At 50.1% G+C, this 25,475-nt stretch overlaps 15 non-coding genes across 15 annotated transcripts; all 15 read left to right on the forward strand.

Annotated features, from left to right (window-relative positions):
• The first annotated feature begins 1,523 nt into the window (after positions 1 to 1,523).
• TRNAL-CAG (transfer RNA leucine (anticodon CAG)) lies at positions 1,524 to 1,605 on the forward strand. Its single transcript has one exon. It is a non-coding gene; the product is annotated as a tRNA-Leu (tRNA).
• Positions 1,606 to 2,625: 1,020 nt separating this feature from the next.
• TRNAL-CAG (transfer RNA leucine (anticodon CAG)) lies at positions 2,626 to 2,708 on the forward strand. The gene has a single exon. It is a non-coding gene; the product is annotated as a tRNA-Leu (tRNA).
• A 3,758-nt stretch (positions 2,709 to 6,466) lies between these two features.
• Positions 6,467 to 6,548, forward strand: TRNAL-CAG (transfer RNA leucine (anticodon CAG)). The gene has a single exon. It is a non-coding gene; the product is annotated as a tRNA-Leu (tRNA).
• A 1,571-nt stretch (positions 6,549 to 8,119) lies between these two features.
• On the forward strand, positions 8,120 to 8,201 carry TRNAL-CAG (transfer RNA leucine (anticodon CAG)). The gene has a single exon. It is a non-coding gene; the product is annotated as a tRNA-Leu (tRNA).
• A 1,021-nt stretch (positions 8,202 to 9,222) lies between these two features.
• On the forward strand, positions 9,223 to 9,305 carry TRNAL-CAG (transfer RNA leucine (anticodon CAG)). Its single transcript has one exon. It is a non-coding gene; the product is annotated as a tRNA-Leu (tRNA).
• Positions 9,306 to 9,787: 482 nt separating this feature from the next.
• TRNAL-CAG (transfer RNA leucine (anticodon CAG)) lies at positions 9,788 to 9,869 on the forward strand. Its single transcript has one exon. It is a non-coding gene; the product is annotated as a tRNA-Leu (tRNA).
• A 4,307-nt stretch (positions 9,870 to 14,176) lies between these two features.
• On the forward strand, positions 14,177 to 14,258 carry TRNAL-CAG (transfer RNA leucine (anticodon CAG)). Its single transcript has one exon. It is a non-coding gene; the product is annotated as a tRNA-Leu (tRNA).
• A 1,020-nt stretch (positions 14,259 to 15,278) lies between these two features.
• Positions 15,279 to 15,361, forward strand: TRNAM-CAU (transfer RNA methionine (anticodon CAU)). Its single transcript has one exon. It is a non-coding gene; the product is annotated as a tRNA-Met (tRNA).
• Positions 15,362 to 15,843: 482 nt separating this feature from the next.
• Positions 15,844 to 15,925, forward strand: TRNAL-CAG (transfer RNA leucine (anticodon CAG)). The gene has a single exon. It is a non-coding gene; the product is annotated as a tRNA-Leu (tRNA).
• A 1,575-nt stretch (positions 15,926 to 17,500) lies between these two features.
• On the forward strand, positions 17,501 to 17,582 carry TRNAL-CAG (transfer RNA leucine (anticodon CAG)). The gene has a single exon. It is a non-coding gene; the product is annotated as a tRNA-Leu (tRNA).
• Positions 17,583 to 18,602: 1,020 nt separating this feature from the next.
• TRNAL-CAG (transfer RNA leucine (anticodon CAG)) lies at positions 18,603 to 18,685 on the forward strand. The gene has a single exon. It is a non-coding gene; the product is annotated as a tRNA-Leu (tRNA).
• Positions 18,686 to 20,270: 1,585 nt separating this feature from the next.
• Positions 20,271 to 20,353, forward strand: TRNAL-CAG (transfer RNA leucine (anticodon CAG)). Its single transcript has one exon. It is a non-coding gene; the product is annotated as a tRNA-Leu (tRNA).
• Positions 20,354 to 20,835: 482 nt separating this feature from the next.
• Positions 20,836 to 20,917, forward strand: TRNAL-CAG (transfer RNA leucine (anticodon CAG)). The gene has a single exon. It is a non-coding gene; the product is annotated as a tRNA-Leu (tRNA).
• A 3,218-nt stretch (positions 20,918 to 24,135) lies between these two features.
• Positions 24,136 to 24,218, forward strand: TRNAL-CAG (transfer RNA leucine (anticodon CAG)). Its single transcript has one exon. It is a non-coding gene; the product is annotated as a tRNA-Leu (tRNA).
• A 1,019-nt stretch (positions 24,219 to 25,237) lies between these two features.
• TRNAL-CAG (transfer RNA leucine (anticodon CAG)) lies at positions 25,238 to 25,320 on the forward strand. Its single transcript has one exon. It is a non-coding gene; the product is annotated as a tRNA-Leu (tRNA).
• The last annotated feature ends 155 nt before the right edge of the window (positions 25,321 to 25,475 follow it).

Below are 25,475 nucleotides of genomic sequence, written 5' to 3' on the forward strand. Positions count from 1 at the left end.
CCTATAACTGCCGGCCACGGATTTCTGGAACAGGGAGATGGAGTTGGAGCTTGCTCCACACACTCCCGTCCTCCAGCTAGGTCTGCAGTTCGTCCTGGAATGCTTCACTGCTCTTTTGGCAGGTGTACTACAGTGCTTAAATGAAAAACCGTCTTAGGACTGTGCTAGCTTTGTTGACTTGCAAATGTGCGCAGCGCGGCATTTTGTCTTTGGAAAAAATGCATAAAGAACCCAACGTCTTGTCCTTTTCACTGGGCCTAGTTGGAATGAAGTGACCTATTTGAAATGGAGGTCAGGAGGAAAGTTAGTGTGACATAGTGGGAGGCAGATGGAGGAGTGAGTGGGGGGAAGCGAGAGGTAAAAAGGCAGGCAGAGGAGTGAACACAGTTCTTCCTCCTCGCCCTCTGCCCAACCAACCACCTGCCTGCCCAAACGGCCACGAACGGCCATTGTATATAGGCTTTGCTGGCAGAACTCTTTAGCCCTGTCATTTAGAGTGAGTCCTGTGCAGGAGTACAGGGAGATCAGGCCGGCCCATACACAGTCCTTTCAGCCTAAACAGGCTCCCCTGGACTAGTGCCCAACCTCTTGTGACCAAGAAGGCTCTAGCACACTGCCTGAACCTCCTGAAGGGTTGGACACAGTGCATGCTTTTATTTGCATAAACCAGCCCACCTCCTGCCTTCCTATTTCCTGAGGTGTAGTTGCTTGTGTCTGTTAACAGGTGGCAGGCAGCACCGTTCTGCAGAAACATGAAAGACTCATGTGTGCTTGTGACAAGTAGCTGCTGTACATAGGGATTGAACCCTGCAAGTCTGTGCCAGTAGTCGTTGTATGAGTGCTGCCCTGCCTGTGATTATTCTTTTGGGAGGAATTGGGAGACTTTAATGCATTAGGAGAGGATTTTAGGCGGGTGGTCTTTGAGACTTTCCAACATTGCCTCTAAGCCGCATCTGAGGGGTGCAAATGGCAGAGTCAGGATGGCTGAGTGGTCTAAGGCAGTCTCCTCTGGAGGTGTGGGTTCGAATCCCACTTCTGACATGTCTATAACAGAATTTTTCTTTTCATTTGATTGTAACATTCCAGGCGTCCTATAACTGCTGGCCAAGGCTTTCTGGAACAGGGAGATGGAGTTGTAGCACGCACTGCAGGCCTCATGGTTGATTTCCAGTGCTTCCTGTATTTCCTCGCTTCTTTTTTGGGAAGGTGAACTCCAGTGAAAAACCATCTTTGGACTGGGCCGGCCTTGTGGACATGCAAACGGGCGCACCGCGACATTTTGCCTTTAGAAAAAATGCATAAAGAACCCAATGTGTTGTCCTTTTAACTGGGCCTAGTGGGAATGAAGTGACATTTTTAAAATGGATGGGGAGGGTGGTGGGTTAGGAGGGGTGGGTGGGATGCGCTAGAGTATATTCCTGGCAGACTGTGGAGACATTTTAGGAAATCCAAGAGGATTTAAGTGTGGTCAAAGACTTGCCAACATAGCCTCTAAGCCGATTCAGGCAAGCACCTAAGGCAGAGTCAGGATGGCCGAGTGGTCTAAGGCACTGGTTCAGGTCGCAGTCTCCTCTGGAGGCGTGGGTTCGAATCCCACTTCTGACATGCCTGAAATGGGTTTTTACTTTTCATGTGATTGCATTCCACGCTTCCTATAACTGCCGGCCACGGATTTCTGGAACAGGGAGATGGAGTTGGAGCTTGCTCCACACACTCCCGTCCTCCAGCTAGGTCTGCAGTTCGTCCTGGAATGCTTCACTGCACTTTTGGCAGGTGTACTACAGTGCTTAAATGAAAAACCGTCTTAGGACTGTGCTAGCTTTGTGGACTTGCAAATGTGCGCAGCGCGGCATTTTGTCTTTGGAAAAAATGCATAAAGAACCCAACGTCTTGTCCTTTTCACTGGGCCTAGTTGGAATGAAGTGACCTATTTGAAATGGAGGTCAGGAGGAAAGTTAGTGTGACATAGTGGGAGGCAGATGGAGGAGTGAGTGGGGGTAAGCGAGAGGTAAAAAGGCAGGCAGAGGAGTGAACACAGTTCTTCCTCCTCGCCCTCTGCCCAACCAACCACCTGCCTGCCCAAACGGCCACGAACGGCCATTGTATATAGGCTTTGCTGGCAGAACTCTTTAGCCCTGTCATTTAGAGTGAGTCCTGTGCAGGAGTACAGGGAGATCAGGCCGGCCCATACACAGTCCTTTCAGCCTAAACAGGCTCCCCTGGACTAGTGCCCAACCTCTTGTGACCAAGAAGGCTCTAGCACACTGCCTGAACCTCCTGAAGGGTTGGACACAGTGCATGCTTTTATTTGCATAAACCAGCCCGCCTCCTGCCTTCCTATTTCCTGAGGTGTAGTTGCTTGTGTCTGTTAACAGGTGGCAGGCAGCACCGTTCTGCAGAAACATGAAAGACTCATGTGTGCTTGTGACAAGTAGCTGCTGTACATAGGGATTGAACCCTGCACGTCTGTGCCAGTAGTCGTTGTATGAGTGCTGCCCTGCCTGTGATTATTCTTTTGGGAGGAATTGGGAGACTTTAATGCATTAGGAGAGGATTTTAGGCGGGTGCTCTTTGAGACTTTCCAACATTGCCTCTAAGCCGCATCTGAGGGGGGCAAATGGCAGAGTCAGGATGGCCGAGTGGTCTAAGGCGCTGCGTTCAGGTCGCAGTCTCTTCTGGAGGCATGGGTTCGAATCCCACTTCTGACATGTCTGTAACAGAATTTTTCTTTTCATTTGATTGTAACATTCCAGGCGTCCTATAACTGCTGGCCAAGGCTTTCTGGAACAGGGAGATGGAGTTGGAGCACGCACTGCAGGCCTCATGGTTGATTTCCAGTGCTTCCTGTATTTCCTCGCTTCTTTTTTGGGAAAGTGAACTCCAGTGAAAAACCATCTTTGGACTGGGCCGGCCTTGTGGACATGCAAACGGGCGCACCGCGACATTTTGCCTTTGGAAAAAATGCATAAAGAACCCAATGTGTTGTCCTTTTAACTGGGCCTAGTGGGAATGAAGTGACATTTTTAAAATGGATGGGGAGGGTGGTGGGTTAGGAGGGGTGGGTGGGATGCGCGAGAGTATATTCCTGGCAGACTGTGGAGACATTTTAGGAAATCCAAGAGGATTTAAGTGTGGTCAAAGACTTGCCAACATAGCCTCTAAGCCGATTCAGGCAAGCACCTAAGGCAGAGTCAGGATGGCCGAGTGGTCTAAGGCACTGGTTCTGGTCGCAGTCACCTCTGGAGGCGTGGGTTCGAATCCCACGGCTGAAATGGGTTTTTACTTTTCATGTGATTGCATTCCACGCTTCCTATAACTGCCGGCCACGGATTTCTGGAACAGGGAGATGGAGTTGGAGCTTGCTCCACACACTCCCGTCCTCCAGCTAGGTCTGCAGTTCGTCCTGGAATGCTTCACTGCCCTTTTGGCAGGTGTACTACAGTGCTTAAATGAAAAACCGTCTTAGGACTGTGCTAGCTTTGTGGACTTGCAAATGTGCGCAGCGCGGCATTTTGTCTTTGGAAAAAATGCATAAAGAACCCAACGTCTTGTCCTTTTCACTGGGCCTAGTTGGAATGAAGTGACCTATTTGAAATGGAGGTCAGGAGGAAAGTTAGTGTGACATAGTGGGAGGCAGATGAAGGAGTGAGTGGGGGGTAAGCGAGAGGTAAAAAGGCAGGCAGAGGAGTGAACACAGTTCTTCCTCCTCGCCCTCTGCCCAACCAACCACCTGCCTGCCCAAACGGCCACAAACGGCCATTGTATATAGGCTTTGCTGGCAGAACTCTTTAGCCCTGTCATTTAGAGTGAGTCCTGTGCAGGAGTACAGGGAGATCAGGCCGGCCCATACACAGTCCTTTCAGCCTAAACAGGCTCCCCTGGACTAGTGCCCAACCTCTTGTGACCAAGAAGGCTCTAGCACACTGCCTGAACCTCCTGAAGGGTTGGACACAGTGCATGCTTTTATTTGCATAAACCAGCCCACCTCCTGCCTTCCTATTTCCTGAGGTGTAGTTGCTTGTGTCTGTTAACAGGTGGCAGGCAGCACCGTTCTGCAGAAACATGAAAGACTCATGTGTGCTTGTGACAAGTAGCTGCTGTACATAGGGATTGAACCCTGCACGTCTGTGCCAGTAGTCGTTGTATGAGTGCTGCCCTGCCTGTGATTATTCTTTTGGGAGGAATTGGGAGACTTTAATGCATTAGGAGAGGATTTTAGGCGGGTGGTCTTTGAGACTTTCCAACATTGCCTCTAAGCCGCATCTGAGGGGTGCAAATGGCAGAGTCAGGATGGCTGAGTGGTCTAAGGCAGTCTCCTCTGGAGGTGTGGGTTCGAATCCCACTTCTGACATGTCTATAACAGAATTTTTCTTTTCATTTGATTGTAACATTCCAGGCGTCCTATAACTGCTGGCCAAGGCTTTCTGGAACAGGGAGATGGAGTTGTAGCACGCACTGCAGGCCTCATGGTTGATTTCCAGTGCTTCCTGTATTTCTTCGCTTCTTTTTTGGGAAAGTGAACTCCAGTGAAAAACCATCTTTGGACTGGGCCGGCCTTGTGGACATGCAAACGGGCGCACCGCGACATTTTGCCTTTGGAAAAAATGCATAAAGAACCCAATGTGTTGTCCTTTTAACTGGGCCTAGTGGGAATGAAGTGACATTTTTAAAATGGATGGGGAGGGTGGTGGGTTAGGAGGGGTGGGTGGGATGCGCGAGAGTATATTCCTGGCAGACTGTGGAGACATTTTAGGAAATCCAAGAGGATTTAAGTGTGGTCAAAGACTTGCCAACATAGCCTCTAAGCCAATTCAGGCAAGCACCTAAGGCAGAGTCAGGATGGCCGAGTGGTCTAAGGCACTGGTTCAGGTCGCAGTCTCCTCTGGAGGCTTGGGTTCGAATCCCACTTCTGACATGCCTGAAACGGGTTTTTACTTTTCATGCTTCCTATAACTGCCGGCCACGGATTTCTGGAACAGGGAGATGGAGTTGGAGCTTGCTCCAAACACTCCTTTCCTCCAGCTAGGTCTGCAGTTCGTCCTGGAATGCTTCACTGCCCTTTTGGCAGGTGTACTACAGTGCTTAAATGAAAAACCGTCTTAGGACTGTGCTAGCTTTGTGGACTTGCAAATGTGCGCAGCGCGGCATTTTGTCTTTGGAAAAAATGCATAAAGAACCCAACGTCTTGTCCTTTTCACTGGGCCTAGTTGGAATGAAGTGACCTATTTGAAATGGAGGTCAGGAGGAAAGTTAGTGTGACATAGTGGGAGGCAGATGGAGGAGTGAGTGGGGGTAAGCGAGAGGTAAAAAGGCAGGCAGAGGAGTGAACACAGTTCTTCCTCCTCGCCCTCTGCCCAACCAACCACCTGCCTGCCCAAACGGCCACGAACGGCCATTGTATATAGGCTTTGCTGGCAGAACTCTTTAGCCCTGTCATTTAGAGTGAGTCCTGTGCAGGAGTACAGGGAGATCAGGCCGGCCCATACACAGTCCTTTCAGCCTAAACAGGCTCCCCTGGACTAGTGCCCAACCTCTTGTGACCAAGAAGGCTCTAGCACACTGCCTGAACCTCCTGAAGGGTTGGACACAGTGCATGCTTTTATTTGCATAAACCAGCCCGCCTCCTGCCTTCCTATTTCCTGAGGTGTAGTTGCTTGTGTCTGTTAACAGGTGGCAGGCAGCACCGTTCTGCAGAAACATGAAAGACTCATGTGTGCTTGTGACAAGTAGCTGCTGTACATAGGGATTGAACCCTGCACGTCTGTGCCAGTAGTCGTTGTATGAGTGCTGCCCTGCCTGTGATTATTCTTTTGGGAGGAATTGGGAGACTTTAATGCATTAGGAGAGGATTTTAGGCGGGTTGTCTTTGAGACTTTCCAACATTGCCTCTAAGCCGCATCTGAGGGGTGCAAATGGCAGATTCAGGATGGCCGAGTGGTCTAAGGCGTCCTCTGCAGGCGTGGGTTCGGATCCCACTTCTGACATGTCTGTAACAGAACTTTTCTTTTCATTTGATTGTAACATTCCAGGCGTCCTATAACTGCTGGCCAAGGCTTTCTGGAACAGGGAGATGGAGTTGGAGCACGCACTGCAGGCCTCATGGTTGATTTCCAGTGCTTCCTGTATTTCCTCGCTTCTTTTTTGGGAAAGTGAACTCCAGTGAAAAACCATCTTTGGACTGGGCCGGCCTTGTGGACATGCAAACGGGCGCACCGCGACATTTTGCCTTTGGAAAAAATGCATAAAGAACCCAATGTGTTGTCCTTTTAACTGGGCCTAGTGGGAATGAAGTGACATTTTTAAAATGGATGGGGAGGGTGGTGGGTTAGGAGGGGTTGGTGGGATGCGCGAGAGTATATTCCTGGCAGACTGTGGAGACATTTTAGGAAATCCAAGAGGATTTAAGTGTGGTCAAAGACTTGCCAACATAATCTCTAAGCCGATTCAGGCAAGCACCTAAGGCAGAGTCAGGATGGCCGAGTGGTCTAAGGCACTGGTTCAGGTCGCAGTCTCCTCTGGAGGCGTGGGTTCGAATCCCACTTCTGACATGCCTGAAATGGGTTTTTACTTTTCATGTGATTGCATTCCACGCTTCCTATAACTGCCGGCCACGGATTTCTGGAACAGGGAGATGGAGTTGGAGCTTGCTCCACACACTCCCGTCCTCCAGCTAGGTCTGCAGTTCGTCCTGGAATGCTTCACTGCCCTTTTGACAGGTGTACTACAGTGCTTAAATGAAAAACCGTCTTAGGACTGTGCTAGCTTTGTGGACTTGCAAATGTGCGCAGCGCGGCATTTTGTCTTTGGAAAAAATGCATAAAGAACCCAACGTCTTGTCCTTTTCACTGGGCCTAGTTGGAATGAAGTGATCTATTTGAAATGGAGGTCAGAAGGAAAGTTAGTGTGACATAGTGGGAGGCAGATGGAGGAGTGAGTGGGGGTAAGCGAGAGGTAAAAAGGCAGGCAGAGGAGTGAACACAGTTCTTCCTCCTCGCCCTCTGCCCAACCAACCACCTGCCTGCCCAAACGGCCACGAACGGCCATTGTATATAGGCTTTGCTGGCAGAACTCTTTAGCCCTGTCATTTAGTGTGAGTCCTGTGCAGGAGTACAGGGAGATCAGGCCGGCCCATACACAGTCCTTTCAGCCTAAACAGGCTCCCCTGGACTAGTGCCCAACCTCTTGTGACCAAGAAGGCTCTAGCACACTGCCTGAACCTCCTGAAGGGTTGGACACAGTGCATGCTTTTATTTGCATAAACCAGCCCGCCTCCTGCCTTCCTATTTCCTGAGGTGTAGTTGCTTGTGTCTGTTAACAGGTGGCAGGCAGCACCGTTCTGCAGAAACATGAAAGACTCATGTGTGCTTGTGACAAGTAGCTGCTGTACATAGGGATTGAACCCTGCACGTCTGTGCCAGTAGTCGTTGTATGAGTGCTGCCCTGCCTGTGATTATTCTTTTGGGAGGAATTGGGAGACTTTAATGCATTAGGAGAGGATTTTAGGTGGGTGGTCTTTGAGACTTTCCAACATTGCCTCTAAGCCGCATCTGAGGGGGGCAAATGGCAGAGTCAGGATGGCCGAGTGGTCTAAGGAGGTCGCAGTCTCCTCTGGAGGTATGGGTTCGAATCCCACTTCTGACATGTCTGTAACAGAATTTTTCTTTTCATTTGATTGTAACATTCCAGGCGTCCTATAACTGCTGGCCAAGGCTTTCTGGAACAGGGAGATGGAGTTGGAGCACGCACTGCAGGCCTCATGGTTGATTTCCAGTGCTTCCTGTATTTCCTCGCTTCTTTTTTGGGAAAGTGAACTCCAGTGAAAAACCATCTTTGGACTGGGCCGGCCTTGTGGACATGCAAACGGGCGCACCGCGACATTTTGCCTTTGGAAAAAATGCATAAAGAACCCAATGTGTTGTCCTTTTAACTGGGCCTAGTGGGAATGAAGTGACATTTTTAAAATGGATGGGGAGGGTGGTGGGTTAGGAGGGGTGGGATGCGCGAGAGTATATTCCTTGCAGACTGTGGAGACATTTTAGGAAATCCAAGAGGATTTAAGTGTGGTCAAAGACTTGCCAACATAGCCTCTAAGCCGATTCAGGCAAACACCTAAGGCAGAGTCAGGATGGCCGAGTGGTCTAAGGCACTGGTTCAGGTCGCAGTCTCCTCTGGAGGCGTGGGTTCGAATCCCACTTCTGACATGCCTGAAATGGGTTTTTACTTTTCATGTGATTGCATTCCACGCTTCCTATAACTGCCGGCCACGGATTTCTGGAACAGGGAGATGGAGTTGGAGCTTGCTCCACACACTCCCGTCCTCCAGCTAGGTCTGCAGTTCGTCCTGGAATGCTTCACTGCCCTTTTGGCAGGTGTACTACAGTGCTTAAATGAAAAACCGTCTTAGGACTGTGCTAGCTTTGTGGACTTGCAAATGTGCGCAGCGCGGCATTTTGTCTTTGGAAAAAATGCATAAAGAACCCAACGTCTTGTCCTTTTCACTGGGCCTAGTTGGAATGAAGTGACCTATTTGAAATGGAGGTCAGGAGGAAAGTTAGTGTGACATAGTGGGAGGCAGATGGAGGAGTGAGTGGGGGGTAAGCGAGAGGTAAAAAGGCAGGCAGAGGAGTGAACACAGTTCTTCCTCCTCGCCCTCTGCCCAACCAACCACCTGCCTGCCCAAACGGCCACGAACGGCCATTGTATATAGGCTTTGCTGGCAGAACTCTTTAGCCCTGTCATTTAGAGTGAGTCCTGTGCAGGAGTACAGGGAGATCAGGCCGGCCCATACACAGTCCTTTCAGCCTAAACAGGCTCCCCTGGACTAGTGCCCAACCTCTTGTGACCAATAAGGCTCTAGCACACTGCCTGAACCTCCTGAAGGGTTGGACACAGTGCATGCTTTTATTTGCATAAACCAGCCCGCCTCCTGCCTTCCTATTTCCTGAGGTGTAGTTGCTTGTGTCTGTTAACAGGTGGCAGGCAGCACCGTTCTGCAGAAACATGAAAGACTCATGTGTGCTTGTGACAAGTAGCTGCTGTACATAGGGATTGAACCCTGCACGTCTGTGCCAGTAGTCGTTGTATGAGTGCTGCCCTGCCTGTGATTATTCTTTTGGGAGGAATTGGGAGACTTTAATGCATTAGGAGAGGATTTTAGGCGGGTGGTCTTTGAGACTTTCCAACATTGCCTCTAAGCCGCATCTGAGGGGTGCAAATGGCAGAGTCAGGATGGCCGAGTGGTCTAAGGCGCTGCGTTCAGGTCGTAGTCTGCTCTGGAGGCGTGGGTTCGAATCCCACTTCTGACATGTCTGTAACAGAATTTTTCTTTTCATTTGATTGTAACATTCCAGGCGTCCTATAACTGCTGGCCAAGGCTTTCTGGAACAGGGAGATGGAGTTGGAGCACGCACTGCAGGCCTCATGGTTGATTTCCAGTGCTTCCTGTATTTCCTCGCTTCTTTTTTGGGAAAGTGAACTCCAGTGAAAAACCATCTTTGGACTGGGCCGGCCTTGTGGACATGCAAACGGGCGCACCGCGACATTTTGCCTTTGGAAAAAATGCATAAAGAACCCAATGTGTTGTCCTTTTAACTGGGCCTAGTGGGAATGAAGTGACATTTTTAAAATGGATGGGGAGGGTGGTGGGTTAGGAGGGGTGGGTGGGATGCGCGAGAGTATATTCCTGGCAGACTGTGGAGACATTTTAGGCATTCCAAGAGGATTTAAGTGTGGTCAAAGACTTGCCAACATAGCCTCTAAGCCGATTCAGGCAAGCACCTAAGGCAGAGTCAGGATGGCCGAGTGGTCTAAGGCACTGGTTCAGGTCGCAGTCTCCTCTGGAGGCGTGGGTTCGAATCCCACTTCTGACATGCCTGAAATGGGTTTTTACTTTTCATGTGATTGCATTCCACGCTTCCTATAACTGCCGGCCACGGATTTCTGGAACAGGGAGATGGAGTTGGAGTTGGAGCTTGCTCCACACACTCCCGTCCTCCAGCTAGGTCTGCAGTTCGTCCTGGAATGCTTCACTGCCCTTTTGGCAGGTGTACTACAGTGCTTAAATGAAAAACCGTCTTAGGACTGTGCTAGCTTTGTGGACTTGCAAATGTGCGCAGCGCGGCATTTTGTCTTTGGAAAAAATGCATAAAGAACCCAACGTCTTGTCCTTTTCACTGGGCCTAGTTGGAATGAAGTGACCTATTTGAAATGGAGGTCAGGAGGAAAGTTAGTGTGACATAGTGGGAGGCAGATGGAGGAGTGAGTGGGGGGAAGCGAGAGGTAAAAAGGCAGGCAGAGGAGTGAACACAGTTCTTCCTCCTCGCCCTCTGCCCAACCAACCACCTGCCTGCCCAAACGGCCACGAACGGCCATTGTATATAGGCTTTGCTGGCAGAACTCTTTAGCCCTGTCATTTAGAGTGAGTCCTGTGCAGGAGTACAGGGAGATCAGGCCGGCCCATACACAGTCCTTTCAGCCTAAACAGGCTCCCCTGGACTAGTGCCCAACCTCTTGTGACCAAGAAGGCTCTAGCACACTGCCTGAACCTCCTGAAGGGTTGGACACAGTGCATGCTTTTATTTGCATAAACCAGCCCACCTCCTGCCTTCCTATTTCCTGAGGTGTAGTTGCTTGTGTCTGTTAACAGGTGGCAGGCAGCACCGTTCTGCAGAAACATGAAAGACTCATGTGTGCTTGTGACAAGTAGCTGCTGTACATAGGGATTGAACCCTGCACGTCTGTGCCAGTAGTCGTTGTATGAGTGCTGCCCTGCCTGTGATTATTCTTTTGGGAGGAATTGGGAGACTTTAATGCATTAGGAGAGGATTTTAGGCGGGTGGTCTTTGAGACTTTCCAACATTGCCTCTAAGCCGCATCTGAGGGGTGCAAATGGCAGAGTCAGGATGGCCGAGTGGTCTAAGGCAGTCTCCTCTGGAGGCGTGGGTTCGAATCCCACTTCTGACATGCCTGAAATGGGTTTTTACTTTTCATGTGATTGCATTCCACGCTTCCTATAACTGCCGGCCACGGATTTCTGGAACAGGGAGATGGAGTTGGAGTTGGAGCTTGCTCCACACACTCCCGTCCTCCAGCTAGGTCTGCAGTTCGTCCTGGAATGCTTCACTGCCCTTTTGGCAGGTGTACTACAGTGCTTAAATGAAAAACCGTCTTAGGACTGTGCTAGCTTTGTGGACTTGCAAATGTGCGCAGCGCGGCATTTTGTCTTTGGAAAAAATGCATAAAGAACCCAACGTCTTGTCCTTTTCACTGGGCCTAGTTGGAATGAAGTGACCTATTTGAAATGGAGGTCAGGAGGAAAGTTAGTGTGACATAGTGGGAGGCAGATGGAGGAGTGAGTGGGGGGAAGCGAGAGGTAAAAAGGCAGGCAGAGGAGTGAACACAGTTCTTCCTCCTCGCCCTCTGCCCAACCAACCACCTGCCTGCCCAAACGGCCACGAACGGCCATTGTATATAGGCTTTGCTGGCAGAACTCTTTAGCCCTGTCATTTAGAGTGAGTCCTGTGCAGGAGTACAGGGAGATCAGGCCGGCCCATACACAGTCCTTTCAGCCTAAACAGGCTCCCCTGGACTAGTGCCCAACCTCTTGTGACCAAGAAGGCTCTAGCACACTGCCTGAACCTCCTCAAGGGTTGGACACAGTGCATGCTTTTATTTGCATAAACCAGCCCACCTCCTGCCTTCCTATTTCCTGAGGTGTAGTTGCTTGTGTCTGTTAACAGGTGGCAGGCAGCACCGTTCTGCAGAAACATGAAAGACTCATGTGTGCTTGTGACAAGTAGCTGCTGTACATAGGGATTGAACCCTGCACGTCTGTGCCAGTAGTCGTTGTATGAGTGCTGCCCTGCCTGTGATTATTCTTTTGGGAGGAATTGGGAGACTTTAATGCATTAGGAGAGGATTTTAGGCGGGTGGTCTTTGAGACTTTCCAACATTGCCTCTAAGCCACATCTGAGGGGTGCAAATGGCAGAGTCAGGATGGCCGAGTGGTCTAAGGCAGTCTCCTCTGGAGGTGTGGGTTCGAATCCCACTTCTGACATGTCTGTAACAGAATTTTTCTTTTCATTTGATTGTAACATTCCAGGCGTCCTATAACTGCTGGCCAAGGCTTTCTGGAACAGGGAGATGGAGTTGTAGCACGCACTGCAGGCCTCATGGTTGATTTCCAGTGCTTCCTGTATTTCTTCGCTTCTTTTTTGGGAAAGTGAACTCCAGTGAAAAACCATCTTTGGACTGGGCCGGCCTTGTGGACATGCAAACGGGCGCACCGCGACATTTTGCCTTTGGAAAAAATGCATAAAGAACCCAATGTGTTGTCCTTTTAACTGGGCCTAGTGGGAATGAAGTGACATTTTTAAAATGGATGGGGAGGGTGGTGGGTTAGGAGGGGTGGGTGGGATGCGCGAGAGTATATTCCTGGCAGACTGTGGAGACATTTTAGGAAATCCAAGAGGATTTAAGTGTGGTCAAAGACTTGCCAACATAGCCTCTAAGCCGATTCAGGCAAGCACCTAAGGCAGAGTCAGGGTGGCCAAGTGGTCTAAGGCACTGGTTCAGGTCGCAGTCTACTCTGGAGGCGTGGGTTCGAATCCCACTTCTGAAATGAGTTCTTACTTTTCATATGATTGCATTCCACGCTTCCTATAACTGCCGGCCACGGATTTCTGGAACAGGGAGATGGAGTTGGAGCTTGCTCCACACACTCCCGTCCTCCAGCTAGGTCTGCAGTTCGTCCTGGAATGCTTCACTGCCCTTTTGGCAGGTGTACTACAGTGCTTAAATGAAAAACCGTCTTAGGACTGTGCTAGCTTTGTGGACTTGCAAATGTGCGCAGCGCGGCATTTTGTCTTTGTAAAAAATGCATAAAGAACCCAACGTCTTGTCCTTTTCACTGGGCCTAGTTGGAATGAAGTGACCTATTTGAAATGGAGGTCAGGAGGAAAGTTAGTGTGACATAGTGGGAGGCAGATGGAGGAGTGAGTGGGGGTAAGCGAGAGGTAAAAAGGCAGGCAGAGGAGTGAACACAGTTCTTCCTCCTCGCCCTCTGCCCAACCAACCACCTGCCTGCCCAAACGGCCACGAACGGCCATTGTATATAGGCTTTGCTGGCAGAACTCTTTAGCCCTGTCATTTAAAGTGAGTCCTGTGCAGGAGTACAGGGAGATCAGGCCGGCCCATACACAGTCCTTTCAGCCTAAACAGGCTCCCCTGGACTAGTGCCCAACCTCTTGTGACCAAGAAGGCTCTAGCACACTGCCTGAACCTCCTGAAGGGTTGGACACAGTGCATGCTTTTATTTGCATAAACCAGCCCGCCTCCTGCCTTCCTATTTCCTGAGGTGTAGTTGCTTGTGTCTGTTAACAGGTGGCAGGCAGCACCGTTCTGCAGAAACATGAAAGACTCATGTGTGCTTGTGACAAGTAGCTGCTGTACATAGGGATTGAACCCTGCACGTCTGTGCCAGTAGTCGTTGTATGAGTGCTGCCCTGCCTGTGATTATTCTTTTGGGAGGAATTGGGAGACTTTAATGCATTAGGAGAGGATTTTAGGCGGGTGGTCTTTGAGACTTTCCAACATTGCCTCTAAGCCGCATCTGAGGGGTGCAAATGGCAGATTCAGGATGGCCGAGTGGTCTAAGGCGTCCTCTGGAGGCGTGGGTTCGAATCCCACTTCTGACATGTCTGTAACGGAACTTTTCTTTTCATTTGATTGTAACATTCCAGGCGTCCTATAACTGCTGGCCAAGGCTTTCTGGAACAGGGAGATGGAGTTGGAGCACGCACTGCAGGCCTCATGGTTGATTTCCAGTGCTTCCTGTATTTCCTCGCTTCTTTTTTGGGAAAGTGAACTCCAGTGAAAAACCATCTTTGGACTGGGCCGGCCTTGTGGACATGCAAACGGGCGCACCGCGACATTTTGCCTTTGGAAAAAATGCATAAAGAACCCAATGTGTTGTCCTTTTAACTGGGCCTAGTGGGAATGAAGTGACATTTTTAAAATGGATGGGGAGGGTGGTGGGTTAGGAGGGGTTGGTGGGATGCGCGAGAGTATATTCCTGGCAGACTGTGGAGACATTTTAGGAAATCCAAGAGGATTTAAGTGTGGTCAAAGACTTGCCAACATAGTCTCTAAGCCGATTCAGGCAAGCACCTAAGGCAGAGTCAGGATGGCCGAGTGGTCTAAGGCACTGGTTCAGATCGCAGTCTCCTCTGGAGGCGTGGGTTCGAATCCCACTTCTGACATGCCTGAAATGGGTTTTTACTTTTCATGTGATTGCATTCCACGCTTCCTATAACTGCCGGCCACGGATTTCTGGAACAGGGAGATGGAGTTGGAGCTTGCTCCACACACTCCCGTCCTCCAGCTAGGTCTGCAGTTCGTCCTGGAATGCTTCACTGCCCTTTTGACAGGTGTACTACAGTGCTTAAATGAAAAACCGTCTTAGGACTGTGCTAGCTTTGTGGACTTGCAAATGTGCGCAGCGCGGCATTTTGTCTTTGGAAAAAATGCATAAAGAACCCAACGTCTTGTCCTTTTCACTGGGCCTAGTTGGAATGAAGTGACCTATTTGAAATGGAGGTCAGGAGGAAAGTTAGTGTGACATAGTGGGAGGCAGATGGAGGAGTGAGTGGGGGTAAGCGAGAGGTAAAAAGGCAGGCAGAGGAGTGAACACAGTTCTTCCTCCTCGCCCTCTGCCCAACCAACCACCTGCCTGCCCAAACGGCCACGAACGGCCATTGTATATAGGCTTTGCTGGCAGAACTCTTTAGCCCTGTCATTTAGAGTGAGTCCTGTGCAGGAGTACAGGGAGATCAGGCCGGCCCATACACAGTCCTTTCAGCCTAAACAGGCTCCCCTGGACTAGTGCCCAACCTCTTGTGACCAAGAAGGCTCTAGCACACTGCCTGAACCTCCTGAAGGGTTGGACACAGTGCATGCTTTTATTTGCATAAACCAGCCCGCCTCCTGCCTTCCTATTTCCTGAGGTGTAGTTGCTTGTGTCTGTTAACAGGTGGCAGGCAGCACCGTTCTGCAGAAACATGAAAGTCTCATGTGTGCTTGTGACAAGTAGCTGCTGTACATAGGGATTGAACCCTGCACGTCTGTGCCAGTAGTCGTTGTATGAGTGCTGCCCTGCCTGTGATTATTCATTTGGGAGGAATTGGGAGACTTTAATGCATTAGGAGAGGATTTTAGGCGGGTGGTCTTTGAGACTTTCCAACATTGCCTCTAAGCCGCATCTGAGGGGTGCAAATGGCAGAGTCAGGATGGCCGAGTGGTCTAAGGCGCTGCGTTCATGTCGCAGTCTCCTCTGGAGGCGTGGGTTCGAATCCCACTTCTGACATGTCTGTGACAGAACTTTTCTTTTCATTTGATTGTAACATTCCAGGCGTCCTATAACTGCTGGCCAAGGCTTTCTGGAACAGGGAGATGGAGTTGGAGCACGCACTGCAGGCCTCATGGTTGATTTCCAGTGCTTCCTGTATTTCCTCGCTTCTTTTTTGGGAAAGTGAACTCCAGTGAAAAACCATCTTTGGACTGGGCCGGCCTAGTGGACATGCAAACGGGCGCACGGCGACATTTTGCCTTTGGAAAAAATGCATAAAGAACCCAATGTGTTGTCCTTTTAACTGGGCCTAGTGGGAATGAAGTGACATTTTTAAAATGGATGGGGAGGGTGGTGGGTTAGGAGGGGTGGGTGGGATGCGCGAGAGTATATTCCTGGCAGACTGTGGAGACATTTTAGGAAATCCAAGAGGATTTAAGTGTGGTCAAAGACTTGCCAACATAGCCTCTAAGCCGATTCAGGCAAGCACCTAAGGCAGAGTCAGGATGGCCGAGTGGTCTAAGGCACTGGTTCAGGTCGCAGTCTCCTCTGGAGGCGTGGGTTCGAATCCCACTTCTGACATGCCTGAAATGGGTTTTTACTTTTCATGTGATTGCATTCCACGCTTCCTATAACTGCCGGCCACGGATTTCTGGAACAGGGAGATGGAGTTGGAGCTTGCTCCACACACTCCCGTCCTCCAGCTAGGTCTGCAGTTCGTCCTGGAATGTTTCACTGCCCTTTTGGCAGGTGTACTACAGTGCTTAAATGAAAAACCGTCTTAGGACTGTGCTAGCTTTGTGGACTTGCAAATGTGCGCAGCGCGGCATTTTGTCTTTGGAAAAAATGCATAAAGAACCCAACGTCTTGTCCTTTTCACTGGGCCTAGTTGGAATGAAGTGACCTATTTGAAATGGAGGTCAGGAGGAAAGTTAGTGTGACATAGTGGGAGGCAGATGGAGGAGTGAGTGGGGGTAAGCGAGAGGTAAAAAGGCAGGCAGAGGAGTGAACACAGTTCTTCCTCCTCGCCCTCTGCCCAACCAACCACCTGCCTGCCCAAACGGCCACGAACGGCCATTGTATATAGGCTTTGCTGGCAGAACTCTTTAGCCCTGTCATTTAGTGTGAGTCCTGTGCAGGAGTACAGGGAGATCAGGCCGGCCCATACACAGTCCTTTCAGCCTAAACAGGCTCCCCTGGACTAGTGCCCAACCTCTTGTGACCAAGAAGGCTCTAGCACACTGCCTGAACCTCCTGAAGGGTTGGACACAGTGCATGCTTTTATTTGCATAAACCAGCCCGCCTCCTGCCTTCCTATTTCCTGAGGTGTAGTTGCTTGTGTCTGTTAACAGGTGGCAGGCAGCACCGTTCTGCAGAAACATGAAAGACTCATGTGTGCTTGTGACAAGTAGCTGCTGTACATAGGGATTGAACCCTGCACGTCTGTGCCAGTAGTCGTTGTATGAGTGCTGCCCTGCCTGTGATTATTCTTTTGGGAGGAATTGGGAGACTTTAATGCATTAGGAGAGGATTTTAGGTGGGTGGTCTTTGAGACTTTCCAACATTGCCTCTAAGCCGCATCTGAGGGGGGCAAATGGCAGAGTCAGGATGGCCGAGTGGTCTAAGGAGGTCGCAGTCTCCTCTGGAGGCATGGGTTCGAATCCCACTTCTGACATGTCTGTAACAGAATTTTTCTTTTCATTTGATTGTAACATTCCAGGCGTCCTATAACTGCTGGCCAAGGCTTTCTGGAACAGGGAGATGGAGTTGGAGCACGCACTGCAGGCCTCATGGTTGATTTCCAGTGCTTCCTGTATTTCCTCGCTTCTTTTTTGGGAAAGTGAACTCCAGTGAAAAACCATCTTTGGACTGGGCCGGCCTTGTGGACATGCAAACGGGCGCACCGCGACATTTTGCCTTTGGAAAAAATGCATAAAGAACCCAATGTGTTGTCCTTTTAACTGGGCCTAGTGGGAATGAAGTGACATTTTTAAAATGGATGGGGAGGGTGGTGGGTTAGGAGGGGTGGGTGGGATGCGCGAGAGTATATTCCTGGCAGACTGTGGAGACATTTTAGGAAATCCAAGAGGATTTAAGTGTGGTCAAAGACTTGCCAACATAGCCTCTAAGCCGATTCAGGCAAGCACCTAAGGCAGAGTCAGGATGGCCGAGTGGTCTAAGGCACTGGTTCAGGTCGCAGTCTCCTCTGGAGGCGTGGGTTCGAATCCCACTTCTGACATGCCTGAAATGGGTTTTTACTTTTCATGTGATTGCATTCCACGCTTCCTATAACTGCCGGCCACGGATTTCTGGAACAGGGAGATGGAGTTGGAGCTTGCTCCACACACTCCCGTCCTCCAGCTAGGTCTGCAGTTCGTCCTGGAATGCTTCACTGCACTTTTGGCAGGTGTACTACAGTGCTTAAATGAAAAACCGTCTTAGGACTGTGCTAGCTTTGTGGACTTGCAAATGTGCGCAGCGCGGCATTTTGTCTTTGGAAAAAATGCATAAAGAACCCAACGTCTTGTCCTTTTCACTGGGCCTAGTTGGAATGAAGTGACCTATTTGAAATGGAGGTCAGGAGGAAAGTTAGTGTGACATAGTGGGAGGCAGATGGAGGAGTGAGTGGGGGTAAGCGAGAGGTAAAAAGGCAGGCAGAGGAGTGAACACAGTTCTTCCTCCTCGCCCTCTGCCCAACCAACCACCTGCCTGCCCAAACGGCCACGAACGGCCATTGTATATAGGCTTTGCTGGCAGAACTCTTTAGCCCTGTCATTTAGAGTGAGTCCTGTGCAGGAGTACAGGGAGATCAGGCCGGCCCATACACAGTCCTTTCAGCCTAAACAGGCTCCCCTGGACTAGTGCCCAACCTCTTGTGACCAAGAAGGCTCTAGCACACTGCCTGAACCTCCTGAAGGGTTGGACACAGTGCATGCTTTTATTTGCATAAACCAGCCCGCCTCCTGCCTTCCTATTTCCTGAGGTGTAGTTGCTTGTGTCTGTTAACAGGTGGCAGGCAGCACCGTTCTGCACAAACATGAAAGACTCATGTGTTCTTGTGACAAGTAGCTGCTGTACATAGGGATTGAACCCTGCACGTCTGTGCCAGTAGTCGTTGTATGAGTGCTGCCCTGCCTGTGATTATTCATTTGGGAGGAATTGGGAGACTTTAATGCATTAGGAGAGGATTTTAGGCGGGTGGTCTTTGAGACTTTCCAACATTGCCTCTAAGCCGCATCTGAGGGGTGCAAATGGCAGAGTCAGGATGGCCGAGTGGTCTAAGGCGCTGCGTTCAGGTCGCAGTCTCCTCTGGAGGCGTGGGTTCGAATCCCACTTCTGACATGTCTGTAACAGAACTTTTCTTTTCATTTGATTGTAACATTCCAGGCGTCCTATAACTGCTGGCCAAGGCTTTCTGGAACAGGGAGATGGAGTTGGAGCACGCACTGCAGGCCTCATGGTTGATTTCCAGTGCTTCCTGTATTTCCTCGCTTCTTTTTTGGGAAAGTGAACTCCAGTGAAAAACCATCTTTGGACTGGGCCGGCCTAGTGGACATGCAAACGGGCGCACGGCGACATTTTGCCTTTGGAAAAAATGCATAAAGAACCCAATGTGTTGTCCTTTTAACTGGGCCTAGTGGGAATGAAGTGACATTTTTAAAATGGATGGGGAGGGTGGTGGGTTAGGAGGGGTGGGTGGGATGCGCGAGAGTATATTCCTGGCAGACTGTGGAGACATTTTAGGAAATCCAAGAGGATTTAAGTGTGGTCGAAGACTTGCCAACATAGCCTCTAAGCCGATTCAGGCAAGCACCTAAGGCAGAGTCAGGATGGCCGAGTGGTCTAAGGCGCTGGTTCCGGTCGCAGTCTCCTCTGGAGGAGTTGGTTCGAATCCCACTTCTGACATGCCTGAAATGGGTTTTTACTTTTCATGTGATTGCATTCCACGCTTCCTATAACTGCCGGCCACGGATTTCTGGAACAGGGAGATGGAGTTGGAGCTTGCTCCACACACTCCCGTCCTCCAGCTAGGTCTGCTATTCTTCCTGGAATGCTTCACTGCCCTTTTGGCAGGTGTACTACAGTGCTTAAATGAAAAACCGTCTTAGGACTGTGCTAGCTTTGTGGACGTGCAAATGTGCGCAGCGCGGCATTTTGTCTTTGTAAAAAATGCATAAAGAACCCAACGTCTTGTCCTTTTCACTGGGCCTAGTTGGAATGAAGTGACCTATTTGAAATGGAGGTCAGGAGGAAAGTTAGTGTGACATAGTGGGAGGCAGATGGAGGAGTGAGTGGGGGGTAAGCGAGAGGTAAAAAGGCAGGCAGAGGAGTGAACACAGTTCTTCCTCCTCGCCCTCTGCCCAACCAACCACCTGCCTGCCCAAACGGCCACGAACGGCCATTGTATATAGGCTTTGCTGGCAGAACTCTTTAGCCCTGTCATTTAGAGTGAGTCCTGTGCAGGAGTACAGGGAGATCAGGCCGGCCCATACACAGTCCTTTCAGCCTAAACAGGCTCCCCTGGACTAGTGCCCAACCTCTTGTGACCAATAAGGCTCTAGCACACTGCCTGAACCTCCTGAAGGGTTGGACACAGTGCATGCTTTTATTTGCATAAACCAGCCCGCCTCCTGCCTTCCTATTTCCTGAGGTGTAGTTGCTTGTGTCTGTTAACAGGTGGCAGGCAGCACCGTTCTGCAGAAACATGAAAGACTCATGTGTGCTTGTGACAAGTAGCTGCTGTACATAGGGATTGAACCCTGCACGTCTGTGCCAGTAGTCGTTGTATGAGTGCTGCCCTGCCTGTGATTATTCTTTTGGGAGGAATTGGGAGACTTTAATGCATTAGGAGAGGATTTTAGGCGGGTGGTCTTTGAGACTTTCCAACATTGCCTCTAAGCCGCATCTGAGGGGTGCAAATGGCAGAGTCAGGATGGCCGAGTGGTCTAAGGCGCTGCGTTCAGGTCGTAGTCTGCTCTGGAGGCGTGGGTTCGAATCCCACTTCTGACATGTCTGTAACAGAATTTTTCTTTTCATTTGATTGTAACATTCCAGGCGTCCTATAACTGCTGGCCAAGGCTTTCTGGAACAGGGAGATGGAGTTGGAGCACGCACTGCAGGCCTCATGGTTGATTTCCAGTGCTTCCTGTATTTCCTCGCTTCTTTTTTGGGAAAGTGAACTCCAGTGAAAAACCATCTTTGGACTGGGCCGGCCTTGTGGACATGCAAACGGGCGCACCGCGACATTTTGCCTTTGGAAAAAATGCATAAAGAACCCAATGTGTTGTCCTTTTAACTGGGCCTAGTGGGAATGAAGTGACATTTTTAAAATGGATGGGGAGGGTGGTGGGTTAGGAGGGGTGGGTGGGATGCGCGAGAGTATATTCCTGGCAGACAGTGGAGACATTTTAGGCATTCCAAGAGGATTTAAGTGTGGTCAAAGACTTGCCAACATAGCCTCTAAGCCGATTCAGGCAAGCACCTAAGGCAGAGTCAGGATGGCCGAGTGGTCTAAGGCACTGGTTCAGGTCGCAGTCTCCTCTGGAGGCGTGGGTTCGAATCCCACTTCTGACATGCCTGAAATGGGTTTTTACTTTTCATGTGATTGCATTCCACGCTTCCTATAACTGCCGGCCACGGATTTCTGGAACAGGGAGATGGAGTTGGAGCTTGCTCCACACACTCCCGTCCTCCAGCTAGGTCTGCAGTTCGTCCTGGAATGCTTCACTGCCCTTTTGGCAGGTGTACTACAGTGCTTAAATGAAAAACCGTCTTAGGACTGTGCTAGCTTTGTGGACTTGCAAATGTGCGCAGCGCGGCATTTTGTCTTTGGAAAAAATGCATAAAGAACCCAACGTCTTGTCCTTTTCACTGGGCCTAGTTGGAATGAAGTGACCTATTTGAAATGGAGGTCAGGAGGAAAGTTAGTGTGACATAGTGGGAGGCAGATGGAGGAGTGAGTGGGGGTAAGCGAGAGGTAAAAAGGTAGGCAGAGGAGTGAACACAGTTCTTCCTCCTCGCCCTCTGCCCAACCAACCACCTGCCTGCCCAAACGGCCACGAACGGCCATTGTATATAGGCTTTGCTGGCAGAACTCTTTAGCCCTGTCATTTAGAGTGGGTCCTGTGCAGGAGTACAGGGAGATCAGGCCGGCCCATACACAGTCCTTTCAGCCTAAACAGGCTCCCCTGGACTAGTGCCCAACCTCTTGTGACCAAGAAGGCTCTAGCACACTGCCTGAACCTCCTGAAGGGTTGGACACAGTGCATGCTTTTATTTGCATAAACCAGCCCGCCTCCTGCCTTCCTATTTCCTGAGGTGTAGTTGCTTGTGTCTGTTAACAGGTGGCAGGCAGCACCGTTCTGCAGAAACATGAAAGACTCATGTGTGCTTGTGACAAGTAGCTGCTGTACATAGTGGATTGAACCCTGCACGTCTGTGCCAGTAGTCGTTGTATGAGTGCTGCCCTGCCTGTGATTATTCTTTTGGGAGGAATTGGGAGACTTTAATGCATTAGGAGAGGATTTTAGGCGGGTGGTCTTTGAGACTTTCCAACATTGCCTCTAAGCCGCATCTGAGGGGTGCAAATGGCAGAGTCAGGATGGCTTAGTGGTCTAAGGCAGTCTCCTCTGGAGGTGTGGGTTCGAATCCCACTTCTGACATGTCTGTAACAGAATTTTTCTTTTCATTTGATTGTAACATTCCAGGCGTCCTATAACTGCTGGCCAAGGCTTTCTGGAACAGGGAGATGGAGTTGTAGCACGCACTGCAGGCCTCATGGTTGATTTCCAGTGCTTCCTGTATTTCTTCGCTTCTTTTTTGGGAAAGTGAACTCCAGTGAAAAACCATCTTTGGACTGGGCCGGCCTTGTGGACATGCAAACGGGCGCACCGCGACATTTTGCCTTTGGAAAAAATGCATAAAGAACCCAATGTGTTGTCCTTTTAACTGGGCCTAGTGGGAATGAAGTGACATTTTTAAAATGGATGGGGAGGGTGGTGGGTTAGGAGGGGTGGGTGGGATGCGCGAGAGTATATTCCTGGCAGACTGTGGAGACATTTTAGGAAATCCAAGAGGATTTAAGTGTGGTCAAAGACTTGCCAACATAGCCTCTAAGCCGATTCAGGCAAGCACCTAAGGCAGAGTCAGGATGGCCGAGTGGTCTAAGGCACTGGTTCAGGTCGCAGTCTACTCTGGAGGCGTGGGTTCGAATCCCACTTCTGAAATGGGTTTTTACTTTTCATGTGATTGCATTCCACGCTTCCTATAACTGCCGGCCACGGATTTCTGGAACAGGGAGATGTAGTTGGAGTTGGAGCTTGCTCCACACACTCCCGTCCTCCAGCTAGGTCTGCAGTTCGTCCTGGAATGCTTCACTGCCCTTTTGGCAGGTGTACTACAGTGCTTAAATGAAAAACCGTCTTAGGACTGTGCTAGATTTGTGGACTTGCAAATGGGCGCAGCGCGGCATTTTGTCTTTGGAAAAAATGCATAAAGAACCCAACGTCTTGTCCTTTTCACTGGGCCTAGTTGGAATGAAGTGACCTATTTGAAATGGAGGTCAGGAGGAAAGTTAGTGTGACATAGTGGGAGGCAGAAGGAGGAGTGAGTGGGGGGAAGCGAGAGGTAAAAAGGCAGGCAGAGGAGTGAACACAGTTCTTCCTCCTCGCCCTCTGCCCAACCAACCACCTGCCTGCCCCAACGGCCACGAACGGCCATTGTATATAGGCTTTGCTGGCAGAACTCTTTAGCCCTGTCATTTAGAGTGAGTCCTGTGCAGGAGTACAGGGAGATTAGGCCGGCCCATACACAGTCCTTTCAGCCTAAACAGGCTCCCCGGGACTAGTGCCCAACCTCTTGTGACCAAGAAGGCTATAGCACACTGCCTGAACCTCCTGAAGGGTTGGACACAGTGCATGCTTTTATTTGCATAAACCAGCCCGCCTCCTGCCTTCCTATTTCCTGAGGTGTAGTTGCTTGTGTCTGTTAACAGGTGGCAGGCAGCACCGTTCTGCAGAAACATGAAAGACTCATGTGTGCTTGTGACAAGTAGCTGCTGTACATAGGGATTGAACCCTGCACGTCTGTGCCAGTAGTCGTTGTATGAGTGCTGCCCTGCCTGTGATTATTCTTTTGGGAGGAATTGGGAGACTTTAATGCAATAGGTGAGGATTTTAGGCGGGTGGTCTTTGAGACTTTCCAACATTGCCTCTAAGCCGCATCTGAGGGGTGCAAATGGCAGAGTCAGGATGGCTGAGTGGTCTAAGGCAGTCTCCTCTGGAGGCGTGGGTTCGAATCCCACTTCTGTCATGTCTGTAACAGAATTTTTCTTTTCATTTGATTGTAACATTCCAGGCGTCCTATAACTGCTGGCCAAGGCTTTCTGGAACAGGGAGATGGAGTTGGAGCACGCACTGCAGGCCTCATGGTTGATTTCCAGTGCTTCCTGTATTTCCTCGCTTCTTTTTTGGGAAAGTGAACTCCAGTGAAAAACCATCTTTGGACTGGGCCGGACTTGTGGACATGCAAACGGGCGCACCGCGACATTTTGCCTTTGGAAAAAATGCATAAAGAACCCAATGTGTTGTCCTTTTAACTGGGCCTAGTGGGAATGAAGTGACATTTTTAAAATGGATGGGGAGGGTGGTGGGTTAGGAGGGGTGGGCGGGATGCGCGAGAGTATATTCCTGGCAGACTGTGGAGACATTTTAGGAAATCCAAGAGGATTTAAGTGTGGTCAAAGACTTGCCAACATAGCCTCTAAGCCGATTCAGGCGAGCGCCTAAGGCAGAGTCAGGATGGCCGAGTGGTCTAAGGCGCTGCGTTCAGGTCGCAGTCTCCTCTGGAGGCGTGGGTTCGGATCCCACTTCTGACATGCCTGAAACGGGTTTTTACTTTTCATGTGATTGCATCCACGCTTCCTATAACTGCCGGCCACGGATTTCTGGAACAGGGAGATGGAGTTGGAGCTTGCTCCACACACTCCCGTCCTCCAGCTAGGTCTGCAGTTCGTCCTGGAATGCTTCACTGCCCTTTTGGCAGGTGTACTACAGTGCTTAAATGAAAAACCGTCTTAGGACTGTGCTAGCTTTGTGGACTTGCAAATGTGCGCAGCGCGGCATTTTGTCCTTGTAAAAAATGCATAAAGAACCCAACGTCTTGTCCTTTTCACTGGGCCTAGTTGGAATGAAGTGACCTATTTGAAATGGAGGTCAGGAGGAAAGTTAGTGTGACATAGTGGGAGGCAGATGGAGGAGTGAGTGGGGGTAAGCGAGAGGTAAAAAGGCAGGCAGAGGAGTGAACACAGTTCTTCCTCCTCGCCCTCTGCCCAACCAACCACCTGCCTGCCCAAACGGCCACGAACGGCCATTGTATATAGGCTTTGCTGGCAGAACTCTTTAGCCCTGTCATTTAAAGTGAGTCCTGTGCAGGAGTACAGGGAGATCAGGCCGGCCCATACACAGTCCTTTCAGCCTAAACAGGCTCCCCTGGACTAGTGCCCAACCTCTTGTGACCAAGAAGGCTCTAGCACACTGCCTGAACCTCCTGAAGGGTTGGACACAGTGCATGCTTTTATATGCATAAACCAGCCCGCCTCCTGCCTTCCTATTTCCTGAGGTGTAGTTGCTTGTGTCTGTTAACAGGTGGCAGGCAGCACCGTTCTGCAGAAACATGAAAGACTCATGTGTGCTTGTGACAAGTAGCTGCTGTACATAGGGATTGAACCCTGCACGTCTGTGCCAGTAGTCGTTGTATGAGTGCTGCCCTGCCTGTGATTATTCTTTTGGGAGGAATTGGGAGACTTTAATGCATTAGGAGAGGATTTTAGGCGGGTGGTCTTTGAGACTTTCCAACATTGCCTCTAAGCCGCATCTGAGGGGTGCAAATGGCAGAGTCAGGATGGCCGAATGGTCTAAGGCGCTGCGTTCAGGTCGCAGTCTCCTCTGGAGGCGTGGGTTCAAATCCCACTTCTGACATGTCTGTAACAGAATTTTTCTTTTCATTTGGCGTCCTATAACTGCTGGCCAAGGCTTTCTGGAACAGGGAGATGGAGTTGGAGCACGCACTGCAGGCCTCATGGTTGATTTCCAGTGCTTCCTGTATTTCCTCGCTTCTTTTTTGGGAAAGTGAA

The sequence above is a fragment of the Ambystoma mexicanum genome, chromosome 11 (assembly GCF_040938575.1).
Source record: "Ambystoma mexicanum isolate Mex_15411 chromosome 11, UKY_AmexF1_1, whole genome shotgun sequence".
NCBI classification, from domain to species: domain Eukaryota; kingdom Metazoa; phylum Chordata; class Amphibia; order Caudata; family Ambystomatidae; genus Ambystoma; species Ambystoma mexicanum.